The 19,897-nt window shown below is 38.3% G+C and overlaps 2 pseudogenes; one reads left to right on the top strand and one right to left on the bottom strand.

Moving 5' to 3' along the window:
* Nucleotides 1–1,614: 1,614 nt before the first annotated feature.
* Nucleotides 1,615–2,554, bottom strand: LOC123942278 (annotated as a pseudogene).
* Nucleotides 2,555–13,188: 10,634 nt separating this feature from the next.
* On the top strand, nucleotides 13,189–14,626 carry LOC123942277 (annotated as a pseudogene).
* Nucleotides 14,627–19,897: the final 5,271 nt, after the last annotated feature.

Below are 19,897 nucleotides of genomic sequence, written 5' to 3'. Positions count from 1 at the left end.
TTATTTATAAAAGATCAGATAGTGAATGTATGGTTAAAAGAGTCAGTTATAGGATATGAGATATTATCCCATCTAGTCTTTTTGGTAATTGATAAAAGTAGTTGATTAGCACTGTTGGTGGCAATATAAATTGATGTGGGCACTATGGACAATAGTGTGGAGATTCCTTTACAAATTAAAAGTAGAAATATGGAGGACATTAGGAGAAGGAAATGATAAGTGAATTGGGGAAAATAGGAGGGAAGATGAACCATGAGAGACTGTGGACTCTGTGAAACAATCTGAGGTTTTCTGGTGGGGGGTAGAGGGTTGGGTGAACCTGGTGGTGGGTACTAAGGAGGGCACGTATTGTATGGAGCACTGGGAGAGGTGCATAAATAATGATCTTGGAACACTGAAAAGAAAAAATAAAATAATAAAAAAAGAGTCAAAAATAAAATAAAAATAAAAAAGAAATCCCATACAATGTAGTAATTCCACACCCAGTATTTATCCAAGAAAAAAAAAACACTAATTCAAAAAGATATATGCATTCCTACATTATTAACATTATGTATTCCAACATTATTAACAATAGTCAAGATATGTAAACAGCCCCTATCCATCATAGATGAATAGATAAAGAAGTAATACACACACACACACAAACACACACACACACACACACACACACACACACACACACACTGAATGTTATGCAGCCATTAAAAAAAGGAAACCTTTTAATTTGCAACAAAATGGATGGATCTAGAAGATATAATGCTAAGTGAAATAAGTCTGGCAGGAAAAGACAACATATTTCACTTATATGTGGGATCCAAAAAAATAAAATTAGTGAGCAAACAACAAGAACAAAAAAAAAAACCAGAAATGGACTCATAAATACAGAAAACAAAGTGTTTGTTGCAAGAAGGGCAGGTGCAAGGGGTAAACAAATTAGGTGAAGGAAATTAAGAAGTAGAATTTTCTAGTTATAAAATAATTAAGTCACTGTAATAAAAAGTACAGCATAAGAGTATTGTGAAAAATATTGTAATAACATTGTAGGGTGACAAATGGTAGCTACACTTATTGTAGTGAGCATTTGATAAGGTGTATGATTGTTGAATCACTATGTTGCACACCTGAAGCTAATATGATGTTGTACATCTATAATACTTCAATAAAAATCAAAATCAAATGTTGATTAGCAAATCATACCCATAATATCACATCTATCATAGCAAGAAGGTAAACTATGATCTATATTACTTGCATTCCTTTTATAAAATTGCACATAAAATGGTAGGCTTTCATTTGTTTGACTGATGATCAACGAGTCAGTCAATGAGCATTCATTTATTGCCTACTTTTCAGATTCCTATAGCAGAATCTCTCAATGGACTTAGAGGACATAATGACAGGGATTCACTCTCATGTTAATTGCAGGCAAGTGGGAATTAGGGTTCACGATGCAAAGTGAGGGCCAATAAATCATAGCACTGTGGTGAATGTGTATGTGAAGAACAGATAATGACTGAAGGAAGCTAACCATTTTGGAGGAAGGTAAATCCAGAGGAAAATTAAGAGTAGGGGATCTTCAGAATCCTACATAAAGAGTGTGGAGTATACAGTTTATTCTCTTCCATGACAGATCAATGGGAAGACAAGCCTCCTTATTGCCCCTTTCATGTCCTTGTTCCTCAAAGTATAAATAAAAGGGTTAAGCATAGGAGTCAGCAGACTGTAGAACAGGGCCATGAGTTTGTCCTTGTCCTGGGATTTAGTACCAGAAGGTTGCACATACATGCATATTACTGGCCCATAGAAGAGAGAGACCACAATAACATGAGAGCCACAGGTGTTGAAGGCCTTCTTGTTTCCTGTTGACGACAGAATTCTGAGTACTGTAGCTACAATGAACCCAAAGGAGAGAAGGATAAGGGACAAGGGAACCAGGGTAAAGAACGTCACCACAAGAGAGAGGACAGTTACATTGAAAGTGGTGTCGACACAGGACATCTTGATCATCACTGGAATCTCACACAGGAAGTCATCCACCTTGTTGTTACCACAAAGTGGCAGCTGGACAGTGAGGGACTACTGAAGCAAGGAATTAACTAAGCCACTTATCCATGTGACAGCCACCAGGGAGACACAGAATCGCCGACCCATGTTAGCCTGGTACCTCAAGGGCTTGCAGATGGCCATGAACCGATCTAAGGACATGACCGCCAAGAGGATGCATTCTGTGGCCCCCAGGAAGTGAAACATATAGAATTGGGCCACACAGCCCCCATAACTGATGGACTTATCTGGTCCCCAGAGATTCCACAGCAGTTGAGGGACGGTGGTTGTGGTAAAACACAGGTCCAGGAAGGAGAGGTTGGAAAGGAAAAAGTACATAGGGCTGTCAAGATGAGGGTCTACCCTGGACACCACAATAATCAAGATCTTGCCCACCAGTGTGCAGATGTAAGCCACAAAAACTATTATGAGGAGTGGCATTTCCAACCAGGGATGGTCAACCCAAGAGGATGAAGACCTTTGGAGTACTTGCATTGCCCAGACTCATAACCATCATTCCTCTTGTTGGTGGATTCAAGTCCAAGAGAGGACACTTACTTCAGTATTGGATTTTCCTGATTGTCCATTTATTCATTTAAGTACAGTAAATTATGCAGGGAGTTCCTTTGTGGTGTCACTCCAGTGAAGTGATCTAATACTTATACTCTGGAAAAAGTAGAAGTCTAAATGTCAAACATGATTATTTTGAAGCACATCTAAAAGAAAGGCCAACAAATCTCTATAGTTTGCCTAGGAGATGCAATAGAACAAATGTTTATAGAAAAATGATTAGGGAAGGGAAAAGTCAGAATTGTTCTTGTATCAGAGAATAGCATAAAGCAAAGGAGTGTTTTCCAGGAACCACCCATGCTGACTTACCACATGGCTTCATTTCTTTCATCCACCATCTGCTGGACCTGGGCCACTCTGCTTGAATTCATGACTTGGTTTAGGTAAGTTCAGGACTTTCTGAGCTCCAGCCAGATCAGTCTGAATGCACAGAAACAAGACATAGTACTGTTCCTTGGGTCTATGGCTCAAACCCGAAAATGACTTTTGTAGCGTAAATCTTTTGTCATAACAGGAAACAAGAGCCAAAAGGAAATGATTCCTTAACACATGTTCTGTTCTTGAGGAACAAATCAAACACTAAATGATAGCAAAGCCCAGTGATATGAGACTTTCAAGACATCAGTGTTTAAAAAATGATATGATATGTGCTAGTGCTTGTCATGTCAGGAGTTGTAATCTATCACAAACTTGACTGCTCTGTGGTTCTTTATGGATTTGCTATCTCTTTCCATTGTACTTGTGAGTGTATGTGTATGTGTGTCACTTGTGTTATGATGTAAAATGTACATCTTGTGTTCAGAAGTTTGAAGAAGTTTCAAGCACTATTGTAGTAGAAAAGAGAATGTGAAATCAGAGAACCTGGATCCAGTCGACTGCTAATAGTTAACCATAGACCTTTTCTGCATTGCTTACTTACCAACTGTGGTTTTATTTTTTTTGTAATTTTATTTTATTTTTTTTGGTGTTCCAAGGTTCATAGTTATGCACCACAGCTGATGCTCCATGCAATACGTGCCCTCCTTAATACCCACCACCAGGCTCACCTAACCCCCACCCCCTCCCCTCTAAGACACTTAGTTTGTTTCTCAGAGTCCACAGTCTCTCAAGGTTCATCTCACCCTCTGATGTCCCCCAACTCACTTCTCCTTTCCTTCTCCCAATGTCTCCGTGTTATTCCTTATGCTCCACAAGTAAGCAAAACCATATAATTGACTCTTCTCTGCTTGACTTATTTCACTCAGCATAATCTTCTCCAGTCCCATCCATGTTGCTACAAAAGTTGGGTATTCATCCTTTCTTATGGAGGCATAATACTCCATTGTATATATGGATCACATCTTTTTTATCCATTCATCTGTTGAAGGGCATCTTGGCTCTTTCCACAGTTTGGTGACTGTTGTCATTGCTGCTAGGAACAATGGCCATTATTTTCACTACATCTGTATCATTGGGGTAAATATCTAGTAGTGCAATTGCAAGATCATAGGGTAGCTCTATTTTCGATTTTATGAGGAAGCTCCACACTGTTTTCCAAAGTGGTGCACCAACTTGCATTCCCACCAACAGTGGAAGAGGGTTCCCCTTTCTCTACATCCTCTCCTACACACGTTGTTTCCTGTCTTGCTAATTTTGGCCATTCTAACTGGTGCAAGTTGGTATGTCAATGTGGTTTTGATATGAATCTCCCTGATGGCTAGTGACAATGAACATTTTTTTCATGTGTCTATTAGCCATTTGTATGTCCCCATTGAAGAAGTGTCTGTTCATATCTTCTGCCCATTTTTTGATGTGATTTCTGTTTGTGTGTGTTGAGTTTGAGTAGTTCTTTATAGATCTTGGATTTCAGCACTTTGTAGTGTCAGCTGTGATACCAATTGTGTTTTGTGAGTATTAATTAATCCAATATGTGTGACTATGCTTCATTAAGTGAAATACTTAATGTGTGGGTGATTACTTTTATGAGATGTAGTGCCCCGTGGTGATTTAGAGTCTATATCAATTCATTAATCCTTGTTCCAGTTGCATCTAAATATTCACAGTGTACTTACCCCAGTTGGAAGCCTCACAAAGATTACATTTTCTTCCCTTTCATTCCCCAAATCACTCCTATCACGTGACTTGAATCCGGTGTTCATGATGCTAAGCTTTTTATGCCAGAACATAAACAAATTCATAGAAATGCCCACTGATGCAATCAGTGACCCTACATTATTTTTCATTAAAAGGGACATGTTTTAATGTTTTTTTTTTTTATGTTTTAAGTTATAATGACATTGCATTATTAAAGATGTCAATTTATTTCCACATTTCTTTTAGTATATGACTTTGCATAGAGAGGTGACAACACATATGGAGTTACAAAAAGATAAAACCAGTGAAGCTAAGTAGATCACTCCCACCCACCTTAAATCATTGCAGGTGATCAATGGTCATACTCCCTGTTTTTGCAAAATTGACACTGATCTTTTCTTTCCAACAGTATTAAGTGTTAGTTAGAGATAAAGATTGAATATTCTCTCGGATTCAGCAGCTTCAACTCATCATATCTTAGTTCCATAATATTATTCATTTATTGATTTGAAGGATCCCAAATATATTTGGATGTGGCAGTCAATTTTCCCCTAAAGTCATATTTGCTAAGAAAGGTTTCCTCCCTGTATATAAAGCTGTGGGGGCATTTTCTTCATAGAGATAATAAATCTCACTGGACATTACTTGGCAAGAAATGCTGTAGAAATCCCCTCGTGGGAATAATACCTTCCAATTTTCTTCTGGGCACAATAAGATGGAAAGATAAATTTTGAAATTTTCCTTGTTGTGAGAAATGGACTCAGGAGTAAAAGAATCTTGGAAAAATGCATCTACCTCAACAATTTCATAGAAAATTTCCTTATATATCAGTTAAACTTTAACATAAATGTTTTTGATGCCAAGATAGAATTTTCTTTCATTTATATTTTCCTCAGATTATTGTTTCTTGAGATTCTTCCTATAATAAAGGCAAGAATATTCCTTAATCTATGCAGAGAAATCACCCAATTATCCCATCTCCTACCAAACTCCCATCCAGCAACTCCCAGTTTGTTTCCAGAGTTAACCATCTCTCGTGGTTTTCCTTAGTCTTTGATGACTTCCCTTTCAGTTTTCCTTCCCTTATCTTATGATCCTCTATGCTATTTCTTATATTCCACATATAGGTGAAACCATATGATAACTGTCTTTCTCTGACTGACATATTTTGCTGAGCATAATACCATCTGAATCCATCCATGTGAAGGTGAATGGTAGGTATTCATCTTTTCTGATGGCTGAGAAAAATTCCATTGTATATATGAAGTACATCTGTATCCATTCATCGATTGAAGGGCATCTCAGATCCTTCAACAGTTTGGCTATTGTGGACATTGCTGCTATAAACATTGGGGCACAGATACAATTCCTGTGTCATAAGGTAGTTCTATTTTCAATTATTTGAAGAACCTCCATACTGTTTTCCAAAGTGACTGTAGGAACTTGCATTCCCACCAACAGTGTAAGAGGGGTCCCCATTCTCCACCAACTTCTTGTTCCTATCTTTTTAATTCTTGCCATTTTACCTGGTGTAAGGTGGTATCCTGTTGTAGTTTTGATTTGTATTTGCCTGATGTCGAGTGATCTTGAACATTTTTTCATTTGTCTGTTAGCCGTTTGCATGTCTTCTTTGGAGAAGTGTTTTTTCATGTCTTCTGCCTCTTTCTTGATTGGATTATTTGTTTTTTAGGTGTTGAGATTGAGAAGTTCTTTACAGATCTTGGATATGAGCCTTTTATCTCTCATGTCATTTGCAAATATCTTCTCCCATTTTGGAGATTGTCTCTTAGTTTTGTTGACTGTTTTTTTTTTAAATTTTTATTTATTTCTCATTTTTTAATAAACATATAATGTATTTTTAAACCCCAGGGGTACAGGTCTGTGAATCGCCAGGTTTACACACATCACAGCACTCTCCATAGCAATTACCCTCCCCAATGTCCATAACCCCCCCTCTGCCAACCCCCCTTCACCCCAGCAACCCTCTGTTTGTTTTGTGAGATTAAGAGTCACTTATGGTTTGTCTCCCTCCCAATCCCATCTTGTTTCATTTATTCTTCTCCTATCCCCTAACCCCCCATGTTGCATCTCCACGTCCTCATATCAGGGAGATCATATGATAGTTGTCTTTCTCCGATTGACTTACTTCACTAAGCATGATACCCTCTAGTTCCATCCACATCGTCACAAATGGCAAGATTTCATTTTTTTGATGGCTGCATAGTATTCCATTCATCTTCTTCTTTATCCATTCATCTGTTGATGGACATCTAGGTTCTTTCCATAGTTTGGCTATTGTAGACATTGCTGCTATAAACATTCGGGTACACGTGCCCCTTCGGATCACTATGTTTGTATCTTTAGGGTAAATACCCAGTAGTGCAATTGCTGGGTCGTAGGGTAGTTCTATGTTCAACATTTTGAGGAACCTCCATGCTGTTTTCCAGAGTGGTTGCACCAGCTTGCATTCCTACCAACAGTGTAGGAGGGTTCCCCTTTCTCCACATCCTCGCCAGCATCTGTCATTTCCTGACTTGTTAATTTTAGCCATTCTGATTGGTGTGAGGTGATATCTCATTGTGGTTTTGATTTGTATTTCCCTGATGCCGAGTGACGTGGAGCACTTTTTCATGTGTCTGTTGGCCATCTGGATGTCTTCTTTGCAGAAATGTCTGTTCATGTCCTCTGCCCATTTCTTGATTGGATTGTTTGTTCTTTGGGTGTTGAGTTTGCTAAGTTCCTTATAGACTTTGGAAACTAGCCCTTTATCTGAAATGTCGTTTGCAAATATCTTCTCCCATTCTGTCAGTTGTCTTTTGGTTTGTTAACTGTTTCCTTTGCTGTGCAAAAGATTTTGATCTTGATGAAATCCCAATAGATCATTTTTGCCCTTGCTTCCCTTGCCTTTGCCGATGTTCCTAGGAACATGTTGCTGTGGCTGAGGTGGAAGAGGTTGCTGCCTGGGTTCTCCTCAAGTACTTTGATGGATTCCTTTCTCACATTGAGGTCCTTCATCCATTTGGAGTCTATTTTCGTGTGTGGTGTAAGGAAATGGTCCAATTTCATTTTTCTGCATGTGGCTGTCCAATTTTCCCAGCACCATTTATTGAAGAGGCTGTCTTTTTTCCATTGGACATTCTTTCCTGCTTTGTCGAAGATGAGTTGACCATAGAGTTGAGGGTCTATTTCTGGGCTCTCTATTCTGTTCCATTGATCTATGTGTCTGTTTTTGTGCCAATACCATGCTGTCTTGATGATGACAGCTTTGTAATAGAGCTTGAAGTCCGGAATTGTGATGCCACCAACTTTGGCTTTGTTCTTCAATATTCCTTTGGCTATTCGAGGTCTTTTCTGGTTCCATATAAATTTTAGGATTATTTGTTCCATTTCTTTGAAAAAAATGGATGGTATTTTGATAGGGATTTCATTAAATGTGTAGATTGCTTTAGGTAGCATAGACATTTTCAGAATATTTATTCTTCCAATCCAGGAGCATGGAACATTTTTCCATTTTTTTGGTGTCTTCCTCAATTTCTTTCATGAGTACTTTATAGTTTTCTGCGTATAGATTCTTAGTCTCTTTGGTTAGGTTTATTCCTAGGTATCTTATAGTTTTGGGTACAATTGTAAATGGGATTGACTCCTTAATTTCTCTTTCTTCAGTCTTGTTGTTGGTGTACAGAAATGCAACTGATTTCTGTGCATTGATTTTATATCCTGACGCTTTACTGAATTCCTGGACAAGTTCTAGCAGTTTTGGAGTGGAGTCTTTTGGGTTTTCCACATATAGTATCATATCATCTGTGAAGAGTGATAGTTTGACTTCTTTACCAATTTGGATGCCTTTAATTTCTTTCTGTTGTCTGATTGCTGAGGCTAGGTCTTCTAGTACTATGTTGAATAGCAGTGGTGATAATGGACATCCCTGCCGTGTTCCTGACCTTAACGGAAAAGCTTTCAGTTTTTCTCCATTGAGAATGATATTTGCGGTGGGTTTTTCATAGATGGCTTTGAGAATATTGAGGTATGTGCCCTCTATCCCTACCCTTTGAAGAGTTTTGATCAGGAAGGGATGCTGTACTTTGTCAAATGCTTTTTCAGCATCTATGAAGAGTATCATATGGTTCTTGTTCTTTCTTTTATTAATGTGTTCTATCACATTGATTGATTTGCGGATGTTGAACCAACCCTGCAGCCCTGGAATAAATCCCACTTGATCGTGGTGAATAATCCTTTTAATGTACTGTTGAATCCTATTGGCTTGTATTTTGGCAAGAATTTTTGCGTCTGTGTTCATCAAGGATATTGGTCTGTAGTTCTCTTTTTTGGTGGGATCCTTGTCTGGTTTTGGGATCAAGGTGATGCTGGCCTCATCAAATGAGTTTGGAAGTTTTCCTTCCATTTCTATTTTTTGGAACAGTTTCAGGAGAATAGGAATGAGTTCTTCTTGAAATGTTTGGTAGAATTTCCCTGGGAAGCCCTCTGGCCCTGGGCTTTTGTTTGTTTGGAGGTTTTTGATGACTGTTTCAATCTCCTTACTGGTTATGGGCCTGTTCAGGTTTTCTATTTCTTCCTGGTTCAGTTGTGGTAGTTTATATGTCTCTAGGAATGCATCCATTTCTTCCAGATTGTCCAATTTGTTGGCGTAGAGTTTCTCATAGTATGTTCTTATTATTGTCTGTATTTCTTTGGTGTTAGTTGTGATCTCTCCTCTTTCATTCATGATTTTATTGATTTGGGTCCTTTCTCTTTTCTTTTTGATGAGTCTGGCCAGGGGTTTATCAATCTTATTGATTCTTTCAAAGAACCAGCTCCTAGTTTCATTGATTTGTTCTATTGTTTTTTTGGTTTCTATTTCATTGATTTCTGCTCTGATCTTTATGATTTCTCTTCTCCTGCTGGGTTTAGGGTTTCTTTCTTGTTCTTTCTCCAGCTCCTTTACGTGTAGGGTTAGGTTGTGTATTTGAGACCTTTCTTGTTTCTTGAGAAAGGCTTGTACCACTGTATATTTTCCTCTCAGGGCTGCCTTTGCTGTGTCCCACAGATTTTGAACTGTTGTGTTTTCATTATCATTTGTTTCCATGAATTTTTTCAATTCTTCTTTAATTTCCTTCTTTTTTTAAAAATATATTTTATTTATTTATTTGACAGAGATAGAGTTAACACGTAGGCAGAGAAGCAGGCAGAGAGAGGGGGAAGCAGGCTCCCTGCTAAGCAGAGAGTCCGATGTGGGGTTCGATCCCAGGATCCCGAGATATTGACGTGAGCTGAAGGCAGAGGCTTAACCCACTGAGCCACTCAGGTGCCCCTATATTTTTCCTTCTTGAACGTGTGACATAAGCCTCACTTGATCATGACAAATATTTCCCTTTTCAAAGGAGTGACATATGGGATAAAAAGTTAAATGATCCATTTTCTTGGAGTAAGATCCACCATTTGGTAGCAGTTTCTATATTCATTTCAAAATACATTAATTCCATCCATTATCACCACCACCACCAACCTCCTCCTCTTGTCCTTCCTATTGAACATTGTAGACACTGCTATTCCTAGATCAATTTTAATGTTCCCTACTATTCCTCCATTTTGTGCCTGCATTTTGGTGCTAGGAAAACTTATCTTTCTTATTAACTTCCATTGCCATGTACAGAGGCCCTGTGTTTTTTGGAATACCATTCCCAACTGCCAATAAAGCATTTAAATAGCCTTACTGATTTGTTTCAGAGTTAAAATCTGAAGTAATTCCAGAATCTTCCGGTTATCACATACATGCGTCAATCAGCTGTGTCAGCTCCTGCTCACCTGGCTATTCAGCAAAAGTAGCAAGGTAGGTAACTTGATCAAAAAACAGCTTGTATAATGGGCAGTGAGTTGTTTTTCCACATATAATATACCAGCTGAGTCAATCCTCTGGTTGCTTTGGAACTCTATAGGTAAAACTCCATTTCAGTTCTAAATGAATACAGAAAGGAGACAGATATGTATTTCCCTATTTTTGAATTATCATATCATTAAATATATGGAAGTTTTAATGACTGAATTAGTTGATAAATATTTTCTGTTATTTTGGTTTATCATTCTTTATGCCTATAATTTCTGACCATCAAGTACAGATTTAGGGTGCTTTATATTCATGTGTGTTTGGGGCCAAGGAAAAATAAATTTATTTGTTGCAGTTACAGTGAAATAAGGTAAATTACTTACTGTATATCATTGTTACAAACAATTGAATTAAAACATGAAAATGTTGCAATCATGAAGAAGGAGCTGTTATTACCAAGTAGTGTGTTATCACCGTACTACCCAAGTAGTATGGGTTAGGGATATATTTTTTCTCAAAATGGGAACTTTATTTAATTAATGACTGTGAAGTTTTTATGTGGGGAATGCCAGCTATGATGAGTATAGTGCTTATGTGCACAGATTCTGGAATCAGAGCTTGGTATCAAATCCCAGCTTCACTACTTGGCGATAATGTGTCCTTGGGCAGTTATGTAATTTTTTTTACACCAGCTTCTTTACATGTTCAGTGAAGATAACAATATTCCTCAAAAGGTGGTGGTGAGGGTTAGTAATTGTAAAAACCCTAGAAACTCTGTTTTTTTTTTATATTTAATTCTCAAAATTCACCTTCATATGTGGAACATAAGGATTAGTGCAGAGGACAATAGGGGAAGGGATGGAACACCTAGGGGGAAGAAATCAGAGAGGGAAACAAGGCATATGAAACTCTTGAACCAGGGAAACAAACTGAGGGTTGAGGAAAGAGAGGAGGGTGTTGGGGCATGGTGTAACTGGGAGATGTCCATTAAAAGGGGATGTGATGTGATGAGCACTGGGTATTATATGCAAGTAATGGATCATTGAAGAATGTATAAAAAACTAATGATGTACTATACCTTGGCTAATTGAATATAAATAAAATATAAAAAATTGTATTCACCTACCCACAAATTATTATTATTCTATTCACTACTTATTCTCTTCATTTTTCATGCTGGTGATTTCACTATGATGATCTAGATCTGAACTTGGAATGGTTAAAATTTTGCACTTACATCACTTTTCAAATGTGAGCACTCATGTACACAAAAGTGCCCACAAGCTCGATGTATTACTGAACTGATAAACTCAGTGGCAAGAGATGACAGGGGACTTAGCTCTCAACATGCCTTGATTACAAAATGCACTGGGCATTCTTTGACCAAGTAAGATTGAGAGAGTTTGGGGAATTAAAAGGCCAGAGAATTTTGGAGTTGAAATAGACTCAGAAAACATGATCCAGCCTTCTGTCTGACAAAGGAGGTCTTCCACAGAATGTTCACCTGTCTTCTATTTTCAGAACTTCACAGCTGTCCTTTAATCTTTGCTTTTTACTTACTCTTTACGTTAAGTCAGAGATTCCTCTTTAACAGAGCACTGGATCTTTTTCTTTATTCTGGAAATAACATGGAATAAGTCAATTCATCATTATTTCTTTTTTTATTTTTATTTGTTTATTTACAGCATAACAGTGTTCATTGTTTTGGCATCACACCCAGTGCTCCATGCAGTACGTGCCCTCCCTATTACCCACCACCTGGTTCCTCAACCTCCCACCCCACCCCACCCCCCCGCCGCCCCTTCATAACCCTCTGGTTGTTTTTCAGAGTCCATAGTCTCTCATGGTTCATCTCCCCTTCCAATTTCCCTCAACTCCCTCTCCTCTCCATCTCCCCATGTCCTCCATGTTATTTGTTATGCTCCACAAATAAGTGAGACCATACGATACTTGACTCTCTCTGCTTGACTTATTTCGCTCAGCATAATTTCTTCCAGAAAAAAGTTTTGTTACACAATGAAAGATAGATACAGAAAAATACAAAATCCTCAAGGAGTTAAGGTGAATATTATTATAACTAACATTCAGCTCAAGAAATAGAACCTTGGTAAGTATCGAAGAGCTTCTCTTTGTGCCTCAAGCAATCATTACCCATCCCTGTCCCTAAAGTATCCACTATCCTGATGTTTATGATAATCGCCTCCTACTATTTAATAGCTTGATTACACATATGTGCTTCTCTAGGCAATACTGTTTGGTTAAGCTTATTAAAAATTGTTTATATGTCTTTTGCTTATATGTCCTTTTAAAAAATTTTTTATTTTTTCAGTGTTCCAAGATTCATTGTTTATGCCCCCCTCCCCAGTGCTCCATGCAATAGGTGCCGTCCATGATACCCACAACCAGGTTCATCTAAGTCCCCCATTCCCCTCCACTCCAAAACCCTCAGTTTGTTTCTCAGTGTTCACAGCCTCTCATGGTTCATCTCCCCCTCCAATTTCCCCCAATTCAGTTTTTTTCATATGTCCTTTTATATTAGAGCCTATTATCAAATATACGCTTTGATTTATGTTTCTAGACTAAGTGTTTGATGGTTGTCAGCTCCTCCTAACACTGTATGATGTTTAATTACCGTGTTTTTCTGTTTGCTATCCCTTTGACTCACCATGGCTTATTAAATGCCTTTGATTTTGGTCCCATATGGAACTCGAGTTGGAAGAGATGAGTCCAGTTCCAAAACGGAGGGCCTTGATCCAAAGGAATCAGAGCAGTTGAGAAACTATTTATTAGTGGTTTGAGCTTTGAAACTACAGATGATAGTTTAAGAGAACATTTTGAAAAATGAGGTACACTTACAGATTGTGTGGTGATGAGAGACCCCCAAACAAAACGGTTCAGGGAGTTTGGTTTTGTCACTTATTCTTGTGTTGAAGAGGTGGATGCAGCAATGTGTGCCTGACCACACAAGGTTGTTGGGCATGTATAGAAGAACCAAAGAGAGCTGTTTCTAGAGAAGATTCTGCAAAGCCTGGTGCCCATCTAACTGAAGAAAATTTTTGTTGGTGGTATTAAAGAAGATACAGAAGAATGCAGTTTGAGAATCTACTTTGAAAAATATGGCAAGATTGAAACCATAATAGTTATAGAAGACAGGCAGAGTGGAAAAAAGAGGATTAGCCTTTGTAAGTTTTGATGATCATGATATGGTTGATAAAATTGTTGTTCAGAAATACCACACTATCGGGGCACCTGGGTGGCTCAATGGATTAAAGCCTCTGCCTTCAGCTCAGGTCATGATCCCAGTGTCCTGGGATCAAGCCCCACATTGGGCTCTCTGCTCAGCAGGGAGCCTGCTTCCTCCTCTCTCTCTCTCTGCCTGCCTCTCTGCCTACTTGTGATCTCTGTCTGTCAAATACATAAAATCTTTAAAAAAAAGAAATACCACACTATTAATGGGCATAATTGTGAAGTGAAAAAGACCCTTTCTAAACAAAAATTCAGGGGCGCCTGGGTGGTGCAGTTGGTTAAGCCTCTGCCTTCAGCTCAGGTCATGATCTCAGGTTCCTGGGATCGAGACCCACATTGGACTTTCTGCTCAGCAGAGCGCCTACTTCCCTCTCTCTCCCTGCCTGCCTCTGCCAACTTGTGATATCTCTCTCTCTCCTCTCTCTCTCTCTCTCTGTTAAATAAATAAATGAATAAATAAATATTAAAAATATAAACAAGAAATGCAGTCTGCTGGATCACAAAGAAACCTTGGAGGTGGATCTGGCAACTTCATGGGTCATGGAGGAAATTTCAGAGGTGGTGGTAACTTTGGTTGTGGTGGAAGCTTTGGTGAAACTCTGGTGGTGGACCAGGATATGGAAACCAGGGTGGTGGATACAGAGGCGGTGGTGGAGGATATGATGGTTACAATGAAGGAGGAAGTTTTGGAGGTGGTAACTCTGGTGGTGGTGAGAACTATAATAATTTTGGAAGTGATAGTGGGCAACAGCAATCAAATTATGGACCCATGAAGGGGAGGCAGTTTTGGTAGAAGAAGCTCGGGCAGTCCCTATGGTGGTGGTTGGATTTGGTGGTGGAAGTGATGGATGTGGTAGCAGAAGGTTCTAAAAAATTTTTCAGAAGAAGAGGGCTACAGTTCATAGTAGGAGAGAGAACAACGAGTTGTCATGAAAGCTGCAGGTTACTTTGAGACAGTTGTCCCAAATACATTAGAGGAAATGTAAATTTTGCCACAGAAAGACCAATGATCCATAGTCAGAAAAGTTAATGCATCTTAAACAGGAAAACCTTCTTGTTCAGGACTGTCATAGTCACAGTTTGCAAAAAGTGCAGCTATGTATTAATGCAATGTACTGTCAATTAGATATACATTCCTGAAGTCTTTTATCTATTGTAGCTTTGTCTTTTTTCCTTTTCATTGCATCAGGTAAATTGCCGTGTAAATTGTAGTAGTGGTACCAGGAATAAAAAATTACGGAATTTTTAGCTTAAAAGAAACCCTCTTTGTTATGAGTTGAGAAGTGAACACAGTACTTTAGGTGTGCTATATACTGCTAAAGAAGGCAGCAAACATCCATGATACACGTAGCGTCTAAAATTTATGTTAGTTTACCAGGTGGAAAACATTATCAGGTCAGTTTTTGCCTTGGGTCCTATAAGAACCCAGGTATCCTTTTCAGAAGTGTCCAGCCTGGAGTTATACTTCATGTAATTTAATGTTATAAAACCAAATATAGGAGTTTTCATTCTGTGATTGTGAATATTTTTCATATTGGTTTTAGTCTTGGGCCAACTTTTATCTATTATTGTAATTTTAATCTGAAGGTGAATGTGACAAAAAACGAGAGAGCACAAGCTGAAGAAACAGATGTTAAAAAAGAGGTGTGCAATGTTTTCACTGACACAGGTTTTTCATTTTTCGAAGTATGGGCTCCATTTTCTAATAGTGTAGCATGAATTTAAAAATTAATTTTTTCCTTGAAATTTAAGATGAATGAAGCAAACATATTTAAATATAATTTGAATGTTTAGAATGACGTGGAGAGAAAATGATAAAGAAAATTAGAACATATTTACGTTTCAGGAGGGAAGAATTCACAGCTGTTGTGTTCTTTTGTAGTCCAAAGATACCCATGTTCCCATGATGATGAGCCTTCATTTCACCCATAGTCAGGATTCTTGTTTGGCAATTTACTGAGTCCATGAAATACTGATTAGCCCCCACTTTCTCGGACTAACACCATGATCACATTTGCATTGAAATGCAACAAATGAATTAAGATTCCATGAAGTCTCTATTTAAATTGGATGTTGGAGGAAAATGAGACAGGGACTGGTAGAAATGTTGGTGAATTTGGTTTGTTAAATGTATTTTTGTTGTGATATTTGTAGTCATTTCATATGTACTCTTGTTGGACACATTTGTAAGTGGATCTCTGCCCAATTAAACCAGGAGAGCCCTCTGCTGGTCTATGCATGCTCCAAGTAATGTTTACATAGGACTCTAAAGGCTAGAAGGCTAACATGGTGTAGCCCATGGGGACTGGTGCACAGAGAGGTGATTAACAATTCTTAGACTATTGCCAGAGGGTTATCCAAACAATTATTTTAGGAAAGCTTCTCTCTTTTTTATTTTTTGTGTTGCAGTAATCGTTTTTTATTGCTTTATTTTTTATTTTTTTGGCCTGCCTTTTTTTTTCTTAAATTTCTTTATTTATTTTCAGCGTAACAGTATTCATTCTTTTTGCAGCACACCCAGTGTTCCATGCAATATGTGCCCTCTCTATTACCCTCCACCTAGTTCCCCAACCTCAAACCCCCGCCCCTTCAAAACCCTCAGGTTTTATTTCAGAGTCCATAGTCTCTCATGGTTCATATCCCCTTCAAATTTCCCACAACTCCCTTCTCCTCTCCACCTCACCATATCCTCCATGTTCTTTGTTATACTCCACATATAAGTGAAACCATATGATACTTGACTCTCTGTGCTTGACTTATTTCACTCAGCATAATCTCTTCAAGTCCCGTCCATGTTGCTACAAAAGTTGGGTATTCATCCTTTCTGATGGAGGCACAATACTCCATCCTGTCTATGGACCACATATTCCTTATCCATTCGTCTGTTGGAGGACATCTTGGTTCTTTCAACAGTTTGCCAAACATGGCCATTGCTGCTATAAACATTGGGGTACAGATGGCTCTTCTTTTTACTACATTTGTAACTTTGGGGTAAATACCCAGCAGTGCAATTGCATAGTCATAGGGAAAATCTATTTTTAATTTCATGAGAAATGTCCACACTGTTCTCCACAGTGGCTGCACCAACTTGCATTCCCACAAACAGTGGAAGAGGGTTCCCCTTTCTCCACATCCTCTCCAACACACATTGTCTGCTGCCTTGCTAATTTTGGCCATTCTAACTGGTGTAAGGTGATATCTCAATGAGGTATTAATTTGAATCTACGTGATGGCTAGTGATGATGAGCATTTTTTCATGTGCCTGATAGCCATTTTTATGTCCTCATTGGATAAGTGTCTGTTCATATCTTCTCCCCATTTTCGGATATGATTATCTGTTTTGTGTGTGTTGAGTTTGAGGAGTTCTTTATAGACCCTGGATAACAACCTTTTCTGTACTGTCATTTGCAAATATCTTCTCCCATTCCGTGGGTTGCCTTTTTGTTTTCTTGACTGTTTACTTTGCTGTGCAGAACCTTTTGATCTTGAGGAAGTCCCAAAAGTTCATTTTCGCTTTTGTTTCCTTGGCCTTTAGAGACATATCTTGAAAGAAGTTGCTGTGGCTGATACCGAAGAATTTACTGCCTATGTTCTCCTCTAGGATTCTGATAGATTCCTGTCTCACATTGAGGTCTTTTATCCATTTCGAGTTTATCTTTGTGTATGATGTAAGAGAATGGTTGAGTTTCATTCTTCTACATATAGCTGTCCAGTTTTCCCAGCACCATTTATTGAAGAGACTGTCTTTTTTCCATTGAATATTTTTTCCTGTTTTGTCGAAGATTATTTGACCATAGAGTTGAGGGTCCATATTTGGGCTCTCCACTCTGTTCCATGGGTCTATGTGTCTGTTTTTATGCCAGTACCACGCTGTCTTGGTGATCACTGCTTTGTACTAAATCTTGAAATCAGGTAACATGATGCCACCAGTTTTGTTTTTGTTTTTCAACATTTCCTTAGCAATTCGGGGTCTCTTCTGATTCCATACAAATTTTAGGATTATTTGCTCCAGCTCTTTGAAAAATACCGGTGGAATTTTGATCGGAATGGCATGAAAAGTATAAATTGCTCTAGGCAGTATAGACATTTTAACAATGCTATTCTTCTGATCCAAGAGCATGGAATGGTCTTCCATCTTTTTGGGTCTTCTTCAATTTCTTTCATGAGTGTTCTGTATTTCCTTGAGAACAGGTCCTTTCCCTCTTTGGTTAGGTTTATTCCCAGGTTACTTATGGTTCTTGGTGCTATAGTAAATGGAATCGATTCTCTAATTTCCCTTTCTGTATTTTCATTGTTAGTGCATAAGAAAGCCACTGATTTCTGTACATTGACTTTGTATCCTGCCACATTATTGAATTGCTGTATGAGTTCTAGTAGTTTGGGGGTTGAGTCTTTGGGGTTTTCCATAAAAAGAATCATGCCCTCTGCGAAGAGAGAGAGTTTCACTTCTTCCTTGCCAATTTGGATACCTTTTATTCCTCTTTGTTGTCTGATTGCCGTTGCTAAGACTTCTAATACTATGTTGAACAAGAGTGGTGAAATAAGACATCCTTGTCGTGTTCCTGATCTCAACGGGAAGGCTGCAAGCTTTTTCCCATTGAGGATGATATTTGCTGTGGATCTTTCATAGATAGATTTTATGAAGTTCAGGAATGTTCCCTCTATCCCTATACTTTGAAGAGTTTTCATCAGGAACGGATGCTGGATTTTGTCAAATGCTTTCTCTGCATCAATTGAGAGGACCATGTTTTTCTTGTCTCTTCTCTTATTGATTTGTACTATTACACTGACTGATTTGCAAATGTTGAACCATCCTTGCAACCCAGGGATGAATCCCACCTGGTCATGGTGGATAATCTTTGCAATGTGCTGCTGGATCCTGTTTGCTAGGATCATGTTGAGAATCTTAGCATCCATATTCATCAGTGATATTGGTCGCAAATTCTCCTTTTTGGTAGGGTCTTTGCCTGGTTTGGGGATCAGGGTAATGCTGGCTTCATAAAAGGAGTCAAAGTTTTCCTTCTGCTTCAATTTTTTGGAACAGCTTCAGGAGAATTGGTGTTATTTCTTCTTTGAAAGTTTGGTTGAATTCCCCAGGGAATCTGTCAGGTCCTGGGCTCTTGGTTTTGGGGAGGTTTTTGATCACTGCTTCAATCTCATTACTAGATATCAGTCTATTCAGGTTGTTGATTTCTTCCTGGTTCAATTTTGGGAGTTTGTAGTATTCCAGGAATGCATCCATTTCATCTAGGTTGCTTAGCTTATTGGCATATAACTGTTGGTAATAATTTCTGATGATTGTTTCTATTTCCTTGGGGTTTGTTGTGATCTCTCCCTTTTCATTCATAATTTTATTAAGTGGGCTTTCTCTCTTTTCTTTTGGATTAGTGTGGGAATGGTTTATCGATCTTATTGATTCTTTCAAAAAACCAGTTTCTAGTTTCATTGATACGTTCTACTGTATCTCTGGTTTCTACCTCATTGATCTCTGCTCTAATCTTGATTATTTCTATCCTTGCATGTGGAGTTGGTTTGATTTGTTGTTGATTCTCCAGTTCTTTAAGGTGTAGAGACAGCTGGTGTATTCTGGATTTTTCAATTTTTTTTGAGGGAGGCTTGGATGGCTATGCATTTCCCCCTTAGAACCGCCTTTGTTGTATCCATAGGTTTTGGACCGAATTGTCTTCATTCTCATTGGTTTCCATGAATTGTTTAAGTTCTTCTTTGATCTCCTGGTTGATCCAAGCCTTCTTAAGCAAGGTGGTCTTTAGCTTCCAGGTGTTTGAGTTCTTTCCGAAATTTTCCTTGTGATTGAGCTCCAGTTTCAAAGCATTGTGATCTGAAAATATGCAGGGAATAATGTCAGTCTTTTGGTATCGGTTGAGTCCTGCTTTGTGACCCAGTATGTGGTCTATTCTGGAGAAGGTTCCATGTGCATTTGAGAAGAATGAGTATTCTGTTGTTTTAGTGTGGAATTTTTTGCATATGTCTATGAGGTCCATCTGGTCCAATGTTTCATTCAATGCTCTTATTTCTTTATTAATTTTCTGCTTCGATGATCTGTCTATTACTGAGAGAGGCATATTAAGATCTCCTACTATTATTGTATTCTTATCAATATGACTCTTTACCTTGATTAAT

Source organism: Meles meles, chromosome 5, assembly GCF_922984935.1.
Source record: "Meles meles chromosome 5, mMelMel3.1 paternal haplotype, whole genome shotgun sequence".
NCBI classification, from domain to species: Eukaryota; Metazoa; Chordata; class Mammalia; order Carnivora; family Mustelidae; genus Meles; species Meles meles.
This window is presented reverse-complemented; position numbering and strand designations above follow the sequence as displayed.